The following is a 22,459-nucleotide window of genomic DNA, read 5'->3' on the forward strand; positions in this document are numbered from 1 at the left end:
GTGGGCCTGGGGCCGGTTGATTGAACAGGTTACCTGGTGGTGATGGGGAAATGGGCCAAAAAAAAAGGGGGACAGAGCAGCCAACCTCCAAAGAGGCTGACTGCTCTGCCCCCCTTAAGGACAGTGGAATATACCTGCTGGAGCGTGTGCTACGGGTGGGTGCTGCTATGGTGACCAGTGAGCTGAGATAAAGCAGGACTTTACCTAGCAAAGACTTATAAATGACCTGGAGCCAGTGGGTTTGGCGACGAATATGAAGCGAGGGCCAGCCAACGAGAGCATACAGGTCGCAGTGGTGGGTAGTATATGGGGCTTTGGTGACAAAATGGATGGCACTGTGATAGACTGCATCCAATTTGCTTAGTAGAGTGTTGGAGGCTATTTTGTAAATGACATCACCGAAGTCAAGGATCGGTAGGATAGTCAGTTTTACGAGGGTATGTTTGGCAACATGAGTGAAGGATGCTTTGTTGCGAAATAGGAAGCCGATAGGATAGGAAATAGGAAGCTTTAAAAAAGCATTTTTAAAGCACATTTCCTGCAATTCTACACATAATGCCATTGGGCGGAGTGAAAGAGTTGGAGTTTTATAACTAATCTCATGCTATTCTACGCATTTTGCTATTCTACACAACCTCCATGTTTTCTTTTTGGGGGTCAAGTAAATGTGTCTGAGATACGAAGAATAACATCATACACCTCGTTAGCTAGCTAAAAGTACACTTGAAAGGAAACCACTTTCTGTGAAAATTAGAAACGTGTATTATCTGAAAATGTAGCTAGCTAGACCATCTTAGGAGTATACATCATGGTTGGACGCGTCTCCTGTCTGGTGCCATGCACGATGTAATCTAGTGTGGAAGGACCACCAGAGGGCAGGCTGGGCTCACGGATAGTAGCCCAGCCAGGCATGTGAGTCAAGGTGATCAGAGGCAATTAAGCACAGCTGACGGTACTAATGACCTATTCTCTTTCCCCGACAAGAGAGAGAAGTGAACCGGCATTGAGGGAGGGGAAAATAAAGAAGAGTGTTTGCTCCTCCAAAGGAGAAGACGTACCTTTCGGAAGGCGAAAAGAAGGAGAAGACAAACTACCTCTGGGGATGGCCAGTGACAAATTCGTGATTTATGTTATAGTTCAACCTCTCTGGTACAAGTGGGATGGTAGCGTCCCACCTCGACAACAGCCAGTGAAATTGCAGGGCCCCAAATTCAAAACAACAGATATCCCATACTTAAAATTCCTCAAACATAAAAGTATTAAACACCATTTTAAAGATAAACTTCTTGTAAATCCAACCTAAGTATCCGATTTCAAAAAGGCTTTACTGCGAAAGCACACCACGCGATTATGTTAGGTCAGCGCCTAGTCACAGAAAACCATACAGCCATTTTCCAGCCAAGGAGAGGGCTCACAAAAGTCAGAAATAGCGATTAAATTAATCACTAACCTTTGATCTTCATCAGATGGCACTCATAGGACTTCATGTTACACAATACATGTATGTTTTGTTCGATAAAGTTCATATTTACATCCAAAAATCTAAGTTTACATTGGCGCGTTATGTTCAGAAATGCATTGTCTCAAACAAACATCCGGTTAAAGTGCAGAGAGCCCCATCAAATTACAGAAATACTCATCATAAACATTGATCTAAGATACAAGTGTTTAACATACATTTAAAGATAAACTTATCCTTAATGCAACCGCTGTGTCAGATTTCAAAAAGGCTTTACGGCGAAAGCACACTTTGCGATTATGTTAGGTCAGCGCCTGGCCACAGAAAACCATACAGCCATTTTCCTACCAAGGAGAGGTGTCACAAAAGTCAGAAATAGAGTTAAAATGAATCACTTACCTTTGATGATCTTCATCTGATGGCACTCCAAGGTCTCCATGTTAGACAACAAATGTTCGTTTTGTTCGATAAAGTCCACCATTTATGTCCAAATACCTCCTTTTTGTTCGGGCGTTTAGTCTAGTAATCCAAAATGCACAAGGCGCGAGCACAAAGTCTAGATGAAAAGTCAAAAAAGTTCTATTACAGTTTGTAGAAACATGTCAAACGATGTATAGAATCAATCTTTAGGATGGTTTTTATCATAAATCTTCAATAATATTCCAACCGGACAATTCCTTTGTCTTTAGAAATGAAAAGGAACGGAGCTCGTGCTCACGGCCGCGCGCGTGACTAAACTAAAGGCTTTCAACCAGACCACTGGTTCAAACAGCTCTTATTCGCTCCCCCTTCACAGTAGAAGCATGAAACAACATTCTAAAGACTGTTGACATCTAGTGGAAGCCTTAGGAAGTCCAATCTGACCCCATAGACACAGTATATTGGATAGGCATTCACTTGAAAAACTACAAACCTCAGATTTCCCACTTCCTGGTTGGATTTTTCTCAGGTTTTCGCCTGCCATATGAGTTTTGTTATACTCACAGACATCATTCAAACATTTTTAGAAACTTCAGAGTGTTTTCTATCCACATCTACTAATAATATGCATATCCTAGCCTCTGGGCCTGAGTAGCAGGCAGTTTACTCTGGGCACGCTTTTCATCCGGATGTAAAAATACTGCCCCCTACACCAGTGAGGTTAAAGATACTCGTCTTGTGTTCCTTTTTTCGTGTAAAGAAGAAGATTTAGGTTTTCCTTGGGATATCACCATTGATTGTGTTGGAGTGTTTGAGTTGAAAGGAATCCCTCAATAGAGAACTTTGTTCAATTAAGAAAACATACTCCTGACTCGTTTATTCCACCTTTCAGCTTTAGAGTAACACCAAATGACTTGGTCCACTCACACCAGACTGGTGTTTTATCCATCTCCTTAGCTATCATACTCGAATTCCACTGATTTCAAAACTCGGTCCTCCAGAAAGTGGAGCGCATACACATAACGTTAGCTAGTGAGCCAGCTAACGTTAGCTAGCTAACAGTACTGTACACTTATCTTGACATTAGGTTTATGCAGTTTTACTACACGATCATTTTTTTTTAAAAAGCAGCGTTTGACATGATTACCTAGACATACTGACCAGCTCCAATAGACAGACACGTGCAATATGGCAGACCAATCCAAAGTCATCTCTCGGCATGTCCAGCCAAATCATTATCTTTGCCAATTATGGCTAGCGGGAAGATTGCTCTCTTTTTTTGTGGCTAAACCAACTAGGCTCGTAACTTAATTGTATTCGTATTTACAGATGGCATACAAGTTTGATATTAATAAGACACATGAAAGTTCACTTGTTTGAGAAGGAATTTTGATATAAAAAATATTTTTCAAACAGCTCTCCTGTGAAGTCGTGACTTATGACATACGCCTAGTTTCCTGAATCTGGTCACAAATGTGGAAAAAGTCAAAGGGTCTGAATACTTTGAGAATGCACTGTATGACTGCTTGTGTTTTTTTCTCAGTTAGTGTTAAGACTAATTGTGTTATGCAGTTGCCAATGACATACTGCAGTTTCTCGGGGGGGCCACAAGGTCTGAGGAATGGCCCCACCCTGTAAACCCATGGTGCAAAGAGATAAATGTGCTATTTTAAAATAAAAATATTTTTTAGATTAAAATGCTTTTTACACATTTTTGCCAATGAGGCTGAGAGCGAATTTAGCATTTTTAAAGCACATTTCCTGCAATTTTACACATAATGCCATTGGGCAGAGATAAAACTCCAACTCTTTCTAACTAATCTCATGCTATTCTACGCATTTTGCCATTTTGCTATTTTACACGGCCTCTATGTTTTCTTTTTTGGGGGGTTGCGGGACCCCAGAGCTACTTCTGTGAATGTCTGAACATTGCATCCAAAAATTTACTGCTCACATTGAGGACATCAATTTGTAAGACTGTGTTTCAGCAAAATGCTGACTTTGGCGTCAATCGTAAGTAGACGTTCTTAAGAAGTGTTCTAATCACACCCGTTTGAGTGTATGCTGCAAGGACCACTGTAGAATGATCACACCCACTCAGCACGCGACTTCCATGGGCGTTGAATTATGTACCATATGGACAATATCAGGTCCCTCTGTTGTGGCCATTATTTCACTCAATATAGCCTATGATTATTTTTGTGAACGCATCTCCTGTACTAAACAGCTAGGTTGCTGCGGTCAGACTGATCTTCGGCAAAATTTGGACCAAAACGGATGTACTAAGTATTTTTGGTTAAATTAAGTTGGCTTCATGAAAATATCCACAATATAAAAATTCATACAATATATTTTTTAAAGTAGTAGTTGTAGTTTTGGCCTGTAATTTAACAACTGATTTTATTACAAATCTTTATTTTAACCGCTATTTACTTCTGTGACATTAACTCCTCTCACTACCACACATAAGCCACACAACAATGACTTTCAAAAAGTTGAAGACAAGCGAGAGATGGGACTGTAATTACCCATTTTTGTCTGCACAATTTTTTGGACATTTTGTAATTTGTAATCTGTTCAAGTTCAAAAATATTATTTTTCTCTATACTCTAGGCTAACGTTAGTTACTCTGGATACCTGCAGATGCTAGTTAGCTACTGGTAGCTAGCTATGGTGGGAAAGCATAACTAACTGATTTAATAACTAACTAGCTTGCTGTATGAGTTAACTAGCTATCTAACTTGCTATCATTGCGTGTGAGAGAGGGGCATTATTAAGCCACTAAGAAGGGGGGTGAGGAAAATGAGTTGGCAAAATTTAGCTAGCTACTGCTGGTGATTAGTTATTGGTGAGTATGTGCGTGTAACTAGCTCATGTTAGCTATGTAACTAGCTAGCTAACTTTAGCAAAACATGCTTGTCTCAAGCAGCTAACGTCAGGAAACATAAGGAATGTATCATTCATATCAGCAAGAAATCATTTTCAAGAAACAAATTGCACCACAACTTTATAGGGTGTTATAGCCGTCACATTTATGGGCTTGTTACAGCAGTGTTTAGGAGGAAATAGGATAGAGGAATGTGTAGTTTCGGTGGAAAGGGTTGTGTGTCAACTGCCCATGATGCTGGGGATCGGAGGCATCCGGTGCGAGAGAGGCAGGTTGAAGTGGCCAGGGTCAGAGTAGTGCAGAAGATGTCGTATGGTGAGGCAGTGAAGAAAGTAGAAGAGGGTTGATCAAGGGTGGGAGATTCTGAGAGGATTTTGAGTAGCAGATCTCTGCCAGCACAGAGGGATAGGCCAACAAATGATATATGCTTCAGTAAGGTTGGCTTCTTAGCGTTCATAAAATTATTATCTCACGGCGAATGCGTGAAAGTTGGCAGCTCTGTGCTCTATATAAGAGCAGGACTGCACAAATAAAATAAGTAGTGAAGGCAGCCAAAGACATTCCGGGGATTTCTGAAGTTACGGTAGAAATGATACATCGGATGCTGAACCAAAATTCTAATGATGATCAGGATAATACATAGTATCATTAGCTCATTGTTTTGGATGTATCCACTAGAAAACAGCTCAAACAAATGCAACTACTTTGCGGTTATTCTGGCTGCACTTTCTGATTTTGAAGTGACTGTAAGTTCGCCTTAGTTGGCTAGCTAGCAAGCAAGACATAAGAACGTAGCCAGCCAGTATGGCAGTGGAACATTTCAAATTAACGACTGGGTCGCGTCCATAGATACAGAAAAAAAAGACTAAAAGACTGGGTCACGTCTCTAGCAACCGAACCGATAGAACGAACGACCAGCCGGCTTGGGAAGCAACCCTAGATTTGTGTCGGGACTATATCTTGTGGAAGGATGAAATAGTATGAATAAATGTATTTGTTTTTATTGAAAATATGTCAATCATTATTTTAATATGTTGGTAACCCGTTGTATAAAAGCGATAATGCCCTCTACGCCTGTGCTTTGAGGATATATTGGCACGTTTAGCCGGCTCTCGACTTCATCTCGGGCCTAACAACACCCATGACAATATTTCCTCCAAATACCGGCTATTCGGGCATTATCACTTAATTATAAAATGGGTGGGTCTAATCCTGAATGCTGATTGGGTAAAACTGCATTCCAGCCAATATCTATTCCACAAGTTACCACCGGCTAAATCTATGATGTTAAAATGCCTACTTACTCTGTTCCATCTGACTGCGCAATCCACTGTCTCATCAGTCCAGCCCAGCAATTTATAAATCTCCACTATAAAAAGCATCAAGTCATTATCTCACATTTCTTTTAGACTAACATTTAGTTTTCAACAGTGGAGATTTGTATAAACCTTGCTGCCTGTCTTTCTGACATTTGCAACATTGTTTCAATATTCAAATTGGATCTCCAGCTGTCCCATAGTGATGAACATGTCGGGAGTCGGGACAAGACAGACAGGCAGGCAGTGTTTCTCAGCCAGTCTAAATCATGAATCAGCTGGCATCACATTTATGAAGAAAGAAATGTCAACTGAAAAAAAGTTAAACGAAATGAAGTGCAGCTAGTTTGCAGTCTTTCCAGCTTCAGTTTGAAGTGTGTCACGCCCTGGCCTTAGTTATCTTTGTTTTCTTTATTATTTTAGTTAGGTCAGGGTGTGACATGGGGGATGTTTGTGTGTTTTTGTCTCGTCTAGGGTGTTTGTATTGTCTAGGGGGTGTTTGTAGAGTTCATGGGGTTGTGTTCATTGTAGGTGTTTATGTAAGTCTATGGTTGCCTAGATTGGTTCTCAATTAGAGACAGCTGTCTATCGTTGTCTCTGATTGGGAGCCATATTTAGGCAGCCATAGTCATTAGGTAGGTTGTGGGTGATTGTCTATGTCTAAGTTGCCTGTGGCGGCACTTTTGTTTCTATAGCTTCACGTTCGTCGGTTTGTTGTTTTTGTTAGTTTGTAAAAGTGTTTGTTTCGTCTTCATTTATTAAAGAAGATGTATAGTTATCACGCTGCGCCTTGGTCCTCCTCTCTTCCACAATACGACGATCGTGACAGAATCACCCACCACACTCGGACCAAGCAGCGTGGTAAGCGGCAGCAGCAGCAGGAGCAGCGAACACAGGATTCATGGACTTGGGAAGAAATACTGGACGGTAAGGGACCTTGGGTTCAAGCTGGAGAGTATCGCCGCCCTTGTGAAGAGCTGGAGGCAGCTAGAGCCGAGAGGCGGTGGTATGAGGAGGCAGCACGGAAGCGAGGCTGGAAGCCTGAGAGTCAGCCCCAAAAATGTATTGGGGGGATGCTAAGAGGGAGTGTGGCGAAGTCAGGTAGGAGACCCCGTGCTTACCGTGGAGAGCGAGAGTACGGGCAGACACCGTGTTATGCGGAAGAGCGCACGGTGTCTCCTGTACGTGTGCTTAGCCTGGTGCGGTACATTCCAGCTCCACGTATCGGCCGGGCTATAGTGGGCATCGAGCCAGGTGCCTTGAAGCCGGCTCAACGTATCTGGCCTTCAGTACGTCTCCTCGGGCCGGCATACATGGCACCAGCCTTACGTATGGTGTCCCCGGTTCGCCAACACAGCCCAGTGCGGGTTATTCCACCTCCCCGCACTGGTCGGGCTACGGGGAGCATTCAACCAGGTAAGGTTGGGCAGGCTCGGTGCTCAAGGAAGCCAGTACGCCTGCACGGTCCGGTATATCCGGCGCCACCTCCCCGCCCCAGCCCAGTACCACCAGTGCCAACACCACGCACCAGGCTTCCAGTGTGTCTCCAGAGCCCTGTTCCTCCTCCACGCACTCGCCCTGTGGTGTGTGTCTCCAGCCCGGTACCACCAGTTCCGGCACCACGCACCAAGCCTCCTGTGCGTCTCCAGAGCCCTGTGCGCCCTGTTGCTGCTCCCCGCACTAGCCTTGAGGTGCGTGTCCTTAGACCGGTACCACCAGTTCCGGCACCACGCACCAGGCTTACTGTGCGCCTCAGCCGGCCAGGGTCTGCCGTCTGCCCAGCGCCGTTTGAGCCGCCCGCCTGCCCAGCGCCGCTTGAGCCGCCCGCCTGCCCAGCGCCGCTTGAGCCGCCCGTCTGCCCAGCGCCGCTTGAGCCGCCCGTCTGCCCAGCGCCATCTGAGCCGTCCGTCTGCCCAGCGCCATCTGAGCCGTCCGTCTGCCCAGCGCCATCTGAGCCGCCCGTCTGCCCAGCGCCATCTGAGCCGCCCGTCTCCCCAGCGCCATCTGAGCCGCCCGCCTGCCCAGCTCCATCTGAGCCGCCCGCCAGTCCCGAGCCGTCTGAGCCGCCCGCCAGTCCCGAGCCGCCGGAGCCGCCCGCCAGTCCCGAGCCGCCGGAGCCGCCCGCCAGTCCCGAGCCGCCGGAGCCGCCCGCCAGTCAGGAGCCGCCGGAGCCGCCCGCCAGTCAGGAGCCGCCGGAGCCGCCCTCCAGTCAGGAGCCGCCGGAGCCGCCCGCCAGTCAGGAGCCGCCGGAGCCGCCCGCCAGTCAGGAGCCGCCGGAGCCGCCCGCCAGTCAGGAGCCGCCGGAGCCGCCCGCCAGTCAGGAGCCGCCGGAGCCGCCCGCCAGTCAGGAGCCGCCGGAGCCGCCCGCCAGTCAGGAGCCGCCGGAGCCGCCCGCCAGTCAGGAGCCGCCGGAGCCGCCCGCCAGTCAGGAGCCGCCGGAGCCGCCCGCCAGTCAGGAGCCGCCGGAGCCGCCCGCCAGTCAGGAGCCGCCGGAGCCGCCCGCCAGTCAGGAGCCGCCGGAGCCGCCCGCCAGTCAGGAGCCGCCGGAGCCGCCCCACAGTCCAGAGCCGCCCCACAGTCCAGAGCCGCCCCACAGTCCAGAGCCGCCCCACAGTCCAGAGCCGCCCCACAGTCCAGAGCCGCCCCTCAGTCCAGAGCCGCCCCTCAGTCCAGAGCCGCCCCTCAGTCCAGAGCCGCCCCACAGTCCAGAGCCGCCCCTCAGTCCGGAGCCGCCCCTCAGTCCGGAGCCGCCCCTCAGTCCGGAGCCGCCCCTCAGTCCGGAGCCGCCCCTCAGTCCGGAGCCGCCCCTCAGTCCGGAGCCGCCCCTCAGTCCGGAGCCGCCCCTCAGTCCGGAGCCGCCCCTCAGTCCGGAGCCGCCCCTCAGTCCGGAGCCGCCCCTCAGTCCGGAGTTGCCCCTCAGTCCGGAGTTGCCCCTCAGTCCGGAGTTTCCCCTCAGTCCGGAGTTGCCCCTCAGTCCGGAGTTGCCCCTCAGTCCGGAGTTGCCCCTCAGTCCGGAGTTGCCCCTCAGTCCGGAGTTGCCCCTCAGTCCGGAGTTGCCCCTCAGTCCGGAGTTGCCCCTCAGTCCAGTGGCGCCCTCTACGATGGTCTTCAGTCCGGGACTCGCTGCAAGGGTCCTCGTTCCTGGGAGGCCACCTAAGCGGGTATTGACTATGGTGGAGTGGGGTCCACGTCCCGCACCCGAGCCGCCGCCATAGGAAGGCCCACCCGGACCCTCCCCTTCTGTGTCAGGTTTTGCAGCCGGAGTCCGCACCTTTGGGGGAGGGTACTGTCACACCCTGGCCTTAGTTATCTTTGTTTTCTTTATTATTTTAGTTAGGTCAGGGTGTGACATGGGGGATGTTTGTGTGTTTTTGTCTCGTCTAGGGTGTTTGTATTGTCTAGGGGGTGTTTGTAGAGTTCATGGGGTTGTGTTCATTGTAGGTGTTTATGTAAGTCTATGGTTGCCTAGATTGGTTCTCAATTAGAGGCAGCCGTCTATCGTTGTCTCTGATTGGGAGCCATATTTAGGCAGCCATAGTCATTAGGTAGGTTGTGGGTGATTGTCTATGTCTAAGTTGCCTGTGTCTGCACTTTTGTTTGTATAGCTTCACGTTTGTTGTTTTTGTTAGTTTGTAAAAGTGTTCGTTTCATCTTCATTTATTAAAGAATATGTATAGTTATCACGCTGCGCCTTGGTCCTCCTCTCTTCCACAATACGACGACCGTGACAAAGTGATTGTGTTAAACTGTGTTGTTGGCTAGCTCCTCTGAACAACACTGTCCTGACGAGTGAGCACATTTTCTATTCCTGGCGAAATCGCGCCTCATTAGCTCCTTGTTATGGATGTATCCAAATAGATGTCACAAGAAAACTTTGTCTTGGGCCCAACAACACCTGTGACAATATATCCTCCAAACACCAGCTTCTTGGGCATTGTCACTTAATTATGGTGTTCCTTGTTGTTCAATGGAACGCTAGGAGTGTGATAACAAATGGACACTCATTTAAGAAGTTTATACATGATTTAGATGTTTTACCGGACATGGTGTGTATACAAGAAACATGGCTTAAACCATGGCTTAAACCGCAAATCCACTACACAACACTGAACACTACATTAATTGCACTATAACGGTGACAAACGGTGCCCACAAACTGTTTGGGTCTATATAGCGGAGCTTTCCTTTCAGCACCATGAAGTGAATCCTTACCACCGCTACACCTGGCTATCAACAAAGCCTTGTCTGGCAGCGAAACAGTTCATTCAGTCTTTTTAAAAAACATAGCTGATATGATTGACTTGCTTAAATAAATGTGGTTTCTACTGACTATTGAGATGTACAAACTATGGCATAAGGGAACAACGAGCGGATTAGGGGCAATCCGTAATTTAGATTAAGGCAAGATAGGAGAGATGTAGTCAATATAACTATTATTAATTTTGTCCAACATTTTTTTAATGTACAGAGACAGAATTCAGAACATGGGTCGTTCTTACAGTATTCTCCCTGTACACCAAGTCAGAACTGTAGGATGAATAAAGGGGGAAAATAAGCAGACAATGAAAGCTCTTACAATATTCGATTATGACATTTCCCTAAATGTGCACCACCAAGTCAGAACAGTAACCTAACTTATGAGGGGGAAAGGGACCAAATTATTAGGGTGAGGCACATGAGCTACTAACAGCTTACTACACACCTTGTTGTGCTGTGCTCACTTGAACAGGAAGGTGGCATGGCAGTCCTTTTGGGCAAATTTTGTGATGAAACTCTGTCATCAAGTCTGGTGTTCTCTGGATTTATGGTGCTTTCAAGACAACTGGGAACTGGGAAAAAATCAAGGTCGAATCATGATGTCACTGATCTTCAGGTTGGAGCTCTAGAAAGAGGCCTGAGTTCCCGACTTGGAATTTAGAGTTGGATGATAATTCAAAACGTATTTTCAAGTTCATTGTTTTCAGAGTTCCCAGTTCTCTTGAACTCACTGAAGTCTGTTTCCCAGTTCCGAGTTTCAGTTGTTTTGAACACGGCAGAAGTCATGCTGGATTGACAGCATGGCTAATATATTCAACATTCAACATGTGAATGTTTATCCTTTTAAGCTGGGAAAAGAGACCCTTAAACGCAGACATGGACCACACACCCACTCCACTGAATAACAGGCTAGTGATTGCTTTGCAATGCTCGCAGTTAGCCAGTGATTCCTTCCAAACCACTCATTGTTGAATTTGCGATTTCCAACTCCAACTTATTGTGTAATGTTTATGTCCAATGGCCGATGAGCACCGATATATTTTATCTATAATTTCTCTTCATATGACAAGGATTGAAAAGGATTTGCCAGTAGACTGTCGACTTTATTCATGATGATTCATGTCTGCTTGTCTAGCTTGATAGCTAAGACTTTGAAAGTATGATGTTGACATGATCAGTCCAATCAAAGCTACGGTAGATTTTATCTATGGCAAATTACCTTGAGCCTTCTTGTATGGGCACTTGTAATGTAAATCTATGGCAGCAACCAAGGGGCTTGAATATTTGAGCGCTCCACGTAGATTTTGCGGTGATGTAGTGTCCCCATCAGTGACAGAACACTGAGCCAATCACGGCGCAACTAGAAAACATTACCAACCCCTATGCTCCGTATTTTCCACTGGCTGTCCCACTACCACAGAATACACTGAGCTAGGCTGAAACACCTGCATTTTGAAGCTGCTTTACTCAAGAAAGCAAATGTCCCGATCGTTATAATAAGTGGACCAAAGCACTGCGTGATCTGGGTTCCACATCTTTTTATTACTAAGTGAAACTCACAGCAAAACAAAACAATAAATCTCAAACGAAATGTGAAGTTAACAATAGTGCTAACAGGCAACTATCCATAGTCAAAATCCCACCAAGCACAATGGGGAAATGGCTGCCTAAATATGATCCCCAATCAGAGACAACGATAAACAGCTGCCTCTGATTGGGTTCCATACCAGGCCAACATAGATCATTATTCACCTAGATAACCCACCCTAGTCACTGTCACGCCCCAACCAACAGAGAATAAGCAGCACTCTATGGTCAGGGCGTGACAGCAAAAAAGAGACCATGTTTATGTGCGGATTTATTACCTTGTAACGTATACGCAGGAAGTCAGGAAGCAGGTGCAGAAGGTGAGTTTAATAATAAGAAAAATGAAGATAATCAAAACAGGAGTAGCGTACTGAATGTAAACAAATACTGCCTGAAGACTGAGGCTACTGAGGGTTAAATAAATGGAGAGTAATCAGGGTGATGATGAAGTCCAGATGTGCGTAAAAATGAGGAGCAGGTGTGCGCAATGATCGTTGCAAGGTGTGCGTAATGTTGGTTGCCAGGACCGGTGGTTAGTAGACCGGCGTTCAACGAGAGCGGAAGTAGGAGTGACAGTACCCCCTTCCTGATACACGTTTCCAGCAGCAGGAAGATACCGACCAGGAGAATTGACCCGAGGGTGAGTAGTTGGCCAGTCTGGACAACGGAGGTGGAAATCCCGGATGATGTTGGAATCCAGGATGTCGTCCACCAGGACCCAGCAGCGCTCTTCTGGACCGTAACCCTCCCAGTCCACCAGGCACTGGAGCCGACCCCCATAATGTCGGGAGTCCAGGAGGGACCAATCTATAGGTTACCCCGTTGATCCTCTGGAGCGCTGGTGCCTGACGTGGGCATCGTTCCAAACCTCCTCTGCGTGCCTGAACCACTCGTCCACCGCAGGAGCTTCAGTCTGGCTTGGGGTCCACATAGCCAGGGCTGGCTGATATCCCACGACACAGTCGGAGTCATTCAGCCCGGTGGAGGAGTGACGCAGTGAATTCTGTGAAAACTCCTCTCAAGAGAGGAACCGGGCCCACTCACCCTGCTGGTCATGGCAGTGAGTCCTAACGAACCTGCCTAGCTGCCTAAACCATCAGAAGAGGGGAGATCAGTGACGAAATCAATGGACAGATGAGATGATGGCCGCTGAGGCACGGGAAAGGGAAGAAGTTTTCCTGCTGGAGCGTGCTGGGGAGATTTAGTTTGGGCACATATGGAGCAGGAGTTGACATAGCGAGTGACGTCCTTCTCCAAGGTGGGCCACCAGTACTTTCCGGAGGTAGATTGAATAGTGCGGGTGATACCTGGGTGTCCAGCGAGAGAGAGTGTAGAATGATGGGTACACTCAGAACATGAACCTCTCCCGAATCCCGATGTTCAGTGAGGATGAGAAATGGGTCCATCGGTGCCCTCCAGCCAGTATCTCCACTCCTCTAAAGCCAAATTTACCGCCCAGAGTTCCTGGTCTTCGACGTCCATGTTCCTCTCTAAAGGAGACATTTTTTTTGGAATGGTATATACATGGATACAATTTCTGTTGGTTACCTTGACGTTGGGATACTTCTGAAGCATCCACCTTCACCACAAAGGGCAGCGTAGGATCTGGGTGTTTCAACAACAGGGCTGGGGTGAAATGCCCCTTTAGTATATGGAAGGCCTCATTGGCTGCAGGACTCCACACCAACTTACGGGGACCACCCTTGAGGAGCGAGGTGAGAGGAGAGGCGATGGAGCTGAAGTTCCTAATGAAGCAGTTGTAGAAGTTGGCAAACCCCAAAAACCACTGTAGCCCTTTTATAGTGGTTGAGACTGGCCATGACATGACTGCATCAATCTTCCTCTACTCTATCTTCACTCCCTGTGGACTGATCTGGTATCCTAAGAAGGAGACAGCGACCTGATGGAACTGGCACTCCGCTTTCACATACAGGTGATTCTTCAGGAGGCGTTCCAGGACTACTCTGATGTGGGCAATGTGATCATCCAAGGTGGCCGGGTAGACCAGGATGTCGTGGATATAAATGACCACCTGGCGCCCGAGCATGTCCCAGAACATCTAATGAATGCCTGGAACACCGAGGGAGCATTGGCTAAACCACAAGACATCACCAAGTACTCGTAGTGGCCAGACATCGTGCTAAATACCGTTTTCCATTCATCCCCCTCCCAGATGCGGATCAGATTGTAGGCACTCCGCAGGCCTAATTTGGTAAAAAACTGGGTCCGCAGAGCTGTTAGATTGCAGCTGGCACCAACGGGAGAGGGTAGCGGTACTTGGTGGTGATGGAATTGAGGCCTCTGTCCTCGATGCATGGGTGTAGACCTCCATCTTTCTATGCCACAATGGTTAGTAGTCCGGCGATGACGAGCACCTGAGCGGGAGTAAGCATGACATAACAATTATTATAATTTTTTTTACATTGTTTGCAAACAGACACGCATTAATAAAGGCCAAAATAACATGGAAAACAGGCAACAACAACAAAAACGTTTTTCTTAGCTTAACATGTGGCGCTCAATACAGGTGGGGCTCTGCCCCACTTGCCCTGAATGACGGGTTGCCACTGTTCGGGGTACACGGGTAAATGTGACTAGAGGTACATCGCTTTGTTCAGATCTTACATTGGTGTCCTCGTCCATTGCTGGCGTGGGATGAGTGGGATGTGAAGATAGAATCCACTATAGGCAGTGATAATTTCCCAGACATGTGCAACGTAGATCTTTAGGTATGTTTTCAGAAAATGAAACTGGTTTCAAATTGCTTTGACAGAGCAAACTCGGAAAGTAAAAGGAGAGAATACATTTTCATTGGAATTGTTGATAGAAGACTGTGCTGCATCTGTGAATTCAGTCATATTGGATGCTGCCTTACTGGCTATTCCAATCAGAGGGGGGATAGTAGACAAAAGATAGTTCCTTCGTGGACTGAAGCATGCAATAAAGCCATCAATGATTGAGATAAATATTTTAAAACTTTGAAGAATAATTCGACATTTGATAGCATGATAGTCATTAAGAGAAAGAGCGTTGGCTCAGAAAGTTATCAGGAACGAAAAGAAAGGTAGGTGCCTGGCGGGAATTCTGTTATTTTATAGGAAGGTAAACACAACTGGGGGATGTGTGGAAAATATTAGAGGATGATAGGGAAAGGAAAGACAGTACAGATACCCGTGTTAGCTGAGGAAGATATGGCTGTTTCAAACAAAGAAAAGCAGACGCTCTAGGAAGAGCTTTTGCAGCAGTGCATAAAAGTTGACAAAGTGATGAATGTCAAAGATGTAAAGAAAAAAAGCTAAGAATGCATGAAGATGTATACCATAAGAAGTACGATTCTGGAGAATCAATGGATGCTTAATTCACCATGTTTAATATAACGAGGGCTTTGGAGGGGTGTGGTTGCACTGCTCCAGGTGAGGATCAAATATGCTACATTATGTTTAAACATCTGCCTACAGACGTTTTTGGAAAGATTGTATTTAACAAAATATGGAGGAAAGGAGTGCTACCATCAGGATGGAAATGTGCTGTGGTTTTGCTTTTTGTGAAGCCTGGTAAAGTTCCATCCAGTCCTGCTAGTTATAGACCTATTGCACTTACATCAAATCTCTGTAAATTAGTGGAAAAGTTTATTGTAAGCCGATGTATTATCTGGAACATAGGAATCTATTAAGGCCAGAGTGGATTCAAAAAGGAAGGACTACCCTTGATGCATCAGTTAAAGTTAGTACTGAGGTGACCAAAGCTTTGGCAATGAAGGAAGTGATGTCAATAGTATACTTTGATATTGAAAAAGCATTAAACGATGTGGAGGGAAGGTCTACTGAATAAATTGAATGGAATGGGTATTAGTGGGAGAATGTATAACCAAATTATGGATTTCTTGTTTGACCGAACCTTCCAGGTCAGGGTGGGATTATCAAGAGAATATGAGGTGGAAAATGGAACTCTACAGAAAATGTTGTGCAACTTCCGGCGCGCATTTACTGTGAACACTGATGCTGAACACTGATACACACTTTAAGTTTGTTTTAACAGTCAAGTCAAGTAGTCTACTGTGGCTATTTAATCTTAATGTAGGCCTACGAGAGTTGCCTACCATCAAAAACAATGTAGAAAATGCATCCTATAACATTTTAACACGGAAATACTGTAGCTGTTCTATCGTTCAGCCTACAGCAGCAGCCAATGTGTCGTGTTCAATGTAGGTCTACATTCCATTAAACCTTTGAAAAAAACATGCAGGGCTTGACATTAACCTGTTTATACACTTGTCTTTCAGACGAGGTGACTGAAAATGTTGTTTGATGCAAGAAACCACTTTACAAAATAAAATGCATCATTATTCCTATACCAGCCCCATAGCAAGCATCCAAACTGAACTGTGAGCTCGTTTCTCCTCACTAGGTAAGGGTTTAGGCTGTCCGACAGGTCTCCTCCTTTCCCACAAGTGATAATGTCCATGACCTCAGACATCACTGGATCAGTCTGGGTGAACCTTTTCACTTGGACAGACCTAACTGGTGCGTTTGTCACTTCCTTGAAGTAGAAGATTTTAGCCTGGGAGTGCTCAGTGTGTGCGACCGGTAAGGGAAGCCTTGAGAGGCTGTGCTGCTCAGACCTTCTGTACTTGATATCGTACTGGTGAGCAGATAACAGTAATGCCCATCGCTGCATGCGGTTGGCTGCGAGCGACGGCATGCCGGTGTTGGGACCAAAGATGGAGGTGAGGGGTCTGTGATCTGTCAGCAGTGTGAATCGTCGGCCAAACAGAAACTGATGAAATGTCTTAACTCCAAACACGATGGTGAGGGCTTCACTCTCTATCTGTGCATAATTGCTCTCAGCTTTACTTAAGGTCCGTGATGCGAAAGCAGTTGGCCTTTCTTCACCTGATGGCATGATGTGTGAAACAACAGCACCATTGCCATAAGGCCATGCATCACATGCCAACTGTAATGGCAAGTTGGGGTTGAAGTGGGTTAGGGCCTCTGAGCGAAGGCTGTTTTCACTTTATTGAAGGCCTCACATTTGTCTGACCACTTCCACTGTTTGGTTTTGTTCAAAAGTTCATGCAGTGGCTTTAACATGCTAGCTAGGTTCGGCAAACTTTGCGTAGTACGTCAGTAATCCTAAGAATGATCTCAACTCACGTTCTGTGGGTATGGAACTTCCGCGACGGCCTTCACCTATGACGGTGCCTTGTGACATGGCCCAGGTACTCAACAGAAGAAAAAAAACTTGCATTTGTCCTTCCAGACCCTCAATTCGTACTCCTCCAGTCTCTGTAGTGTAGCATTCAGGTTTCTTAAGTGCTCGTCTTTGCCGGTGATGAGTAGATCAAGGTAACATTGGACCCCAGTGAGCCCGCTCACTATCTGGTCCATAGTTCTCTGAAACAAGGCCGGAGCTGAGGTGATTCCAAAAGGAAGCCTCCGGTACCTGTACAGTCTTTTGTGAGTCACTATGGTCAACAGTTCTTGTGACTCTTGGTCCACATGCATCTGTAGATAGACTTATGTCAGGCCTATCTTACTGAATTTATGTCCTCCAGCTAAACCAGAAAAGAGGTCAATGCAGGGTAGTGGATATTTTTCAGCAGTCAAGACTGGGTTAATGGTGACTTTGAAATCACTATAGAGTCTGAGTGATCCATCTTTTTTAATGACTGGAACGACAGGTGTAACCCATTCACTAACATTCACTTGATCCAATACTCCACTCTCGACTAGTCTGTTTAGCTCAGTTTCAAGGAGTATGGGACAGGTCTAGCTTTGAAGCATTTTGGCTTGCTGTCTGGTTTCACAGTCACTAACTATTATGTCCTTCTCACTGCTAACAATCACACTTCCTCTCACTGGAACAATCTCACCGGTGTATGTTCTCAGTGTCCTCTTTGTAGGCTGTGGTGTGAAGTGATGTAGTTTCTCCTTGTATACAGAAAAGATATGGCTGCTCCTGTGTCCACTTGCATCCGTACTGCTTTTCCATCTAGTAGCGGTGTCACCCAGTATCCGTGGCCATTGTCTGAAATGGACAAAACACAAAGATTCTTCCCCTTCCGATAGGGTATCACTTTGTTCATCCTCTGTGTGCTCCATTTCATGCACTTTCTTTTATGTACATTCTGAAGTCGCTTTTCCTTTGTTCACTCAGCTCCAGCAGTCAACCTATTTAGCCCTCTGTTTCAGCACAAGGGCTGGTACGGCACGGCTATGCACTCACCTCTGCCACACAACACCCACCTCAACTGCCTGGTGCCAAGAGAAGCTGTCAGTTCATAAAAGGTGATGTCAGGTCAGTCTAGTTTAGTGAAGCAGCCTTGTGTATGCTACTGACCACAAAACAGACTCCTTGAAATGTGATGACAAAGAGACAGCCTGGGAGGAGATTGCAAACCTAAACTGATGCTCCCTCATGGTCTCTTCCGCAGTGTTCCTCAAGGTCCGCGTTGACAGGAACTCCCGATTGCTAGTATTGAGTCAGTGGGAGGACTTAGGGCTTCATAGAATCCAAGATGGCGTAGCAGTCAGATGTCCTTTGTCCTCGTCCTCGTCTTGTCCCGTGTATATATATTTTATATATTTTTCTTCGCATATCTTTTTATATATATATTCTTTTCTTCTTAAAAACTCAACTTCAAAACACTCTCCTGCAACCCACCTCACCAAATGTGGTGCGGATCTGTTTTTTTTTTTCTTCCTCAAAAGTATTATTCACCTCGTATCCGAAATCTACAACAGAAGCTAACCAGAAGTTAGCCAGCTCACAAGCTAACGTTAGTAGTTCAGCTAACCACAGCTAGCGCTCATCAGCTATCCTTTAGCTCGGAAAACTATTGCCAGTTTTGTACAACGCGACTCAGACCAGAGCATACCAGACCTATTTTCTCTCCATATCCCCGGATTTTTACCTCAAGCTCTGGACATTTACACCTGGATCTTGCAGCTAACTAGCTGCTATCCGAGTGACTATCGGCTAACATCAATTCCGGAGCAAACACCAATTATCCCGGAGCTAGCCAGCTGAAGAGTTCCATCAGCCACTCCTGGGCTACAATCACCTATCCGGACCCGTTTTACTGCCGATGCGGAGCCCCACCGGGCCTTCACGACTGGGATACCGACGTTATCTGCCCGAGGGAGTATTTCAACCGGCCCCTCCATCGCGACGTAACCTGAACGTCCATATACTAACTGCGGCCCGCTAATCGTTAGCTGTCTTGAGCATATCGGCTGCTATCTGAACAGGTCTATCGAACAATCTTCTTAGGCCACTATAACTATTTTGACAATTGGATTGGTCCCCTCTACCACACGGAACCCCACTAATCTACCGACGGAATTGCACGGCGTGGCTAAAAACAGACCTCCATCTTCTGCTAGCTTGCTACCCATGACTAGCTGTCTGAATCACGAAGCTAGCACCAGTTAGCAAACACAGTTCTACAACTCACAACCTCTCTTTCGCCACCGCCATCCGGCTTGGATTCTCTGTCGACACGACCACGTCTGGTCTGCAGACAAATACCCCATCCGCTGTGCCCTCAACCGGCCTCCGTCTGAGCAGACCCCCTCCGTCTGAGCAGACCACCCCCCCGGGCTACTAACTTTAAACGCCGCGGGCTAGCTTAGTGGAGGCCTCACTACTCCATCTACGGCTGCCCCCTGGACACTATGATCACTTGGCTACATAGCTGATGCCTGCTTGACTGTCCATTAATTCACGGTACTCCATTCTGTTTATTTGTGTTTTATCTGTCGGCTCTGTGCCTTAACTCAGGATCTGTGTGTAGTTAATCCGACCCTCTCTGCCCAGTCGTCGCCATTTTTACCTTCTGTTGCTGTGTTAGCTGACTAGCTGCTGTTATCTCACCTGCTGTTTTAGCTAGCTCTCCCAATCATGACCTGCAATCACTTTATGCCTTATTGTATGTCTCTCTCAAATATCAATATGCCTTGCATACTGTTGTTCAGGCTAGTTATCATTGTTTTGGTTTGCAATGGACCCCGTAGTTCCACTCTCCGTACCTCTGATACCTCCTTTGTCCCACCCCCCACACATGCGGTGACCTCACCCATTGAGACCAGCATGTCCAGAGATACAACCTCTCTTATCATCACCCAGTGCCTGGGCTTGCCTCCGCTGTACCCGTGCCCCACCATACCCTGGTCTGCACATTATGCCCAGAATCTATTCTACCACGCCCATAAATCTGCTCCTTTTATTCCTTGTCCCCAACGCTCTAGGCGACCAGTTTTGATAGCCTTTAGCCGCACCCTCATCCTACTACTCCTCTGTTCCTCGGGTGATGTGGAGGTAAACCCAGGCCCTGCATGTCCCCAGTCACCCTCATTTGTTGACTTCTGTGATCGAAAAAGCCTTGGCCTCATGCATGTCAACATCAGAAGCCTCCTCCCGAAGTTTGCCTTACTCACCGCTTTAGCACACTCTGCCAACCCTGATGTCCTTGCCGTGTCTGAATCCTGGCTTAGGAAGGCCACCAAAAACTCTGAGATTTCCATACCCAACTATAACACTTTCCGTCAAGATAGAACTGCCAAAGGGGGAGGAGTTGCAATCTACTGCAGAGATAGCCTGCAAAGTTCTGTCATACTTTCCAAGTCTATGCCCAAACAGTTCGAACTTCTAATTTTAAAAATTAATCTCTCCAGAAATAAGTCTCACTGTTGCCGCCTGCTACCGACCCCCTTCAGCTCCCAGCTGTGCCCTGGACACCATCTGTGAATTGATCGCTCCCCATCTAGCTTCAGAGTTTGTTCTGTTAGGTGACCTAAACTGGGATATGCTTAACACCCCGGCAGTCCTACAATCTAAGCTTGATGCCCTCAATCTCACACAAATCATCAAGGAACCCACCAGGTACAACCCTAAATCCGTAAACATGGGCACCCTAATAGACATTATCCTGACCAACTTGCCCTCCAAATACACCTCTGCTGTCTTCAATCAAGATCTCAGCGATCACTGCCTCATTGCCTGTATCCGCCACGGGTCCACGGTCAAACGACCACCCCTCATCACTGTCAAACGCTCCCTGAAACACTTCTGCGAGCAGGCCTTTCTAATCGACCTGGCCCGGGTACCCTGGAAGGATATTGACCTCATCCCGTCAGTTGAGGATGCCTGGTCATTCTTTAAAAGTTACTTCCTCACCATATTAGACAAGCATGCTCCGTTCAAAAAATGCAGAACCAAGAACAGATATAGCCCTTGGTTCACTCCAGACCTGACTGCCCTCGACCAGCACAAAAACATCCTGTGGCGAACTGCAATAGCATCGAAGAGCCCCCGTGATATGCAACTGTTCAGGGAAGTCAGGAACCAATACACGCAGTCAGTCAGGAAAGCAAAGGCCAGCTTTTTCAAGCAGAAATTTGCATCCTGTAGCTCTAACTCCAAAAAGTTCTGGGATACTGTAAAGTCCATGGAAAACAAGAGCACCTCATCCCAGCTGCCCACTGCACTGAGGCTAGATAACACGGTCACCACTGATAAGTCCGTGATAATCGAAAACTTCAAACATTTCTCAATGGCTGGCCATGCCTTCCACCTGGCGACTCCAACCTTGGCCAACAGCCCCACCCCCCCCGCTGCTACTCGCCCAAGCCTCCCCAGCTTCTCCTTTACCCATATCCAGATAGCAGATGTTCTGAAAGAGCTGGAAAACCTGGACCCATACAAATCAGCTGGGCTTGACAATCTGGACCCCCTATTTCTGAAACTGTCCGCCGCCATTGTCGCACCCCCTATTACCAGCCTGTTCAACCTCTCCTTCGTATCATCTGAGATCCCCAAGGATTGGAAAGCTGCCGCTGTCATCCCCCTCTTCAAAGGGGGAGACACCCTGGACCCAAACTGTTACAGACCTATATCCATCCTGCCCTGCCTAGCTAAGGTCTTCGAAAGCCAAGTCAACAAACAGATCACTGACCATCTCGAATCCCACCGTACCTTCTCCGCTGTGCAATCCGGTTTCCGAGCCGGTCACGGGTGCACCCCAGCCACGCTCAAGGTACTAAACGATATCATAACCGCCATCGATTAAAGACATTACTGTGCAGCCGTCTTCATCGACCTGGCCAAGGCTTTCGACTCTGTCAATCACCATATTCTTATCGGCAGACTCAATAGCCTCGGTTTTTCTAATGACTGCCTTGCCTGGTTCACCAACTACTTTGCAGACAGAGTTCAGTGTGTCAAATCGGAGGGCATGTTGTCCAGTCCTCTGGCAGTCTCTATGGGGATACCACAGGGTTCAATTCTCGGGCCGACTCTTTTCTCTGTATACATCAATGATGTTGCTCTTGCTGCGGGCGTTTCCCTGATCCACCTCTACGCAGACGACACCATTCTGTATACTTCCGGCCCTTCCCTGGACACTGTGCTATCTAACCTCCAAACGAGCTTCAATGCCATACAACACTCCTTCCGTGGCCTCCAACTGCTCTTAAATGCTAGTAAAACCAAATGCATGCTTTTCAATCGTTCGCTGCCTGCACCCGCACGCCC

This window comes from Salvelinus fontinalis, chromosome 4 (assembly GCF_029448725.1).
Source record: "Salvelinus fontinalis isolate EN_2023a chromosome 4, ASM2944872v1, whole genome shotgun sequence".
NCBI lineage: Eukaryota > Metazoa > Chordata > Actinopteri > Salmoniformes > Salmonidae > Salvelinus > Salvelinus fontinalis.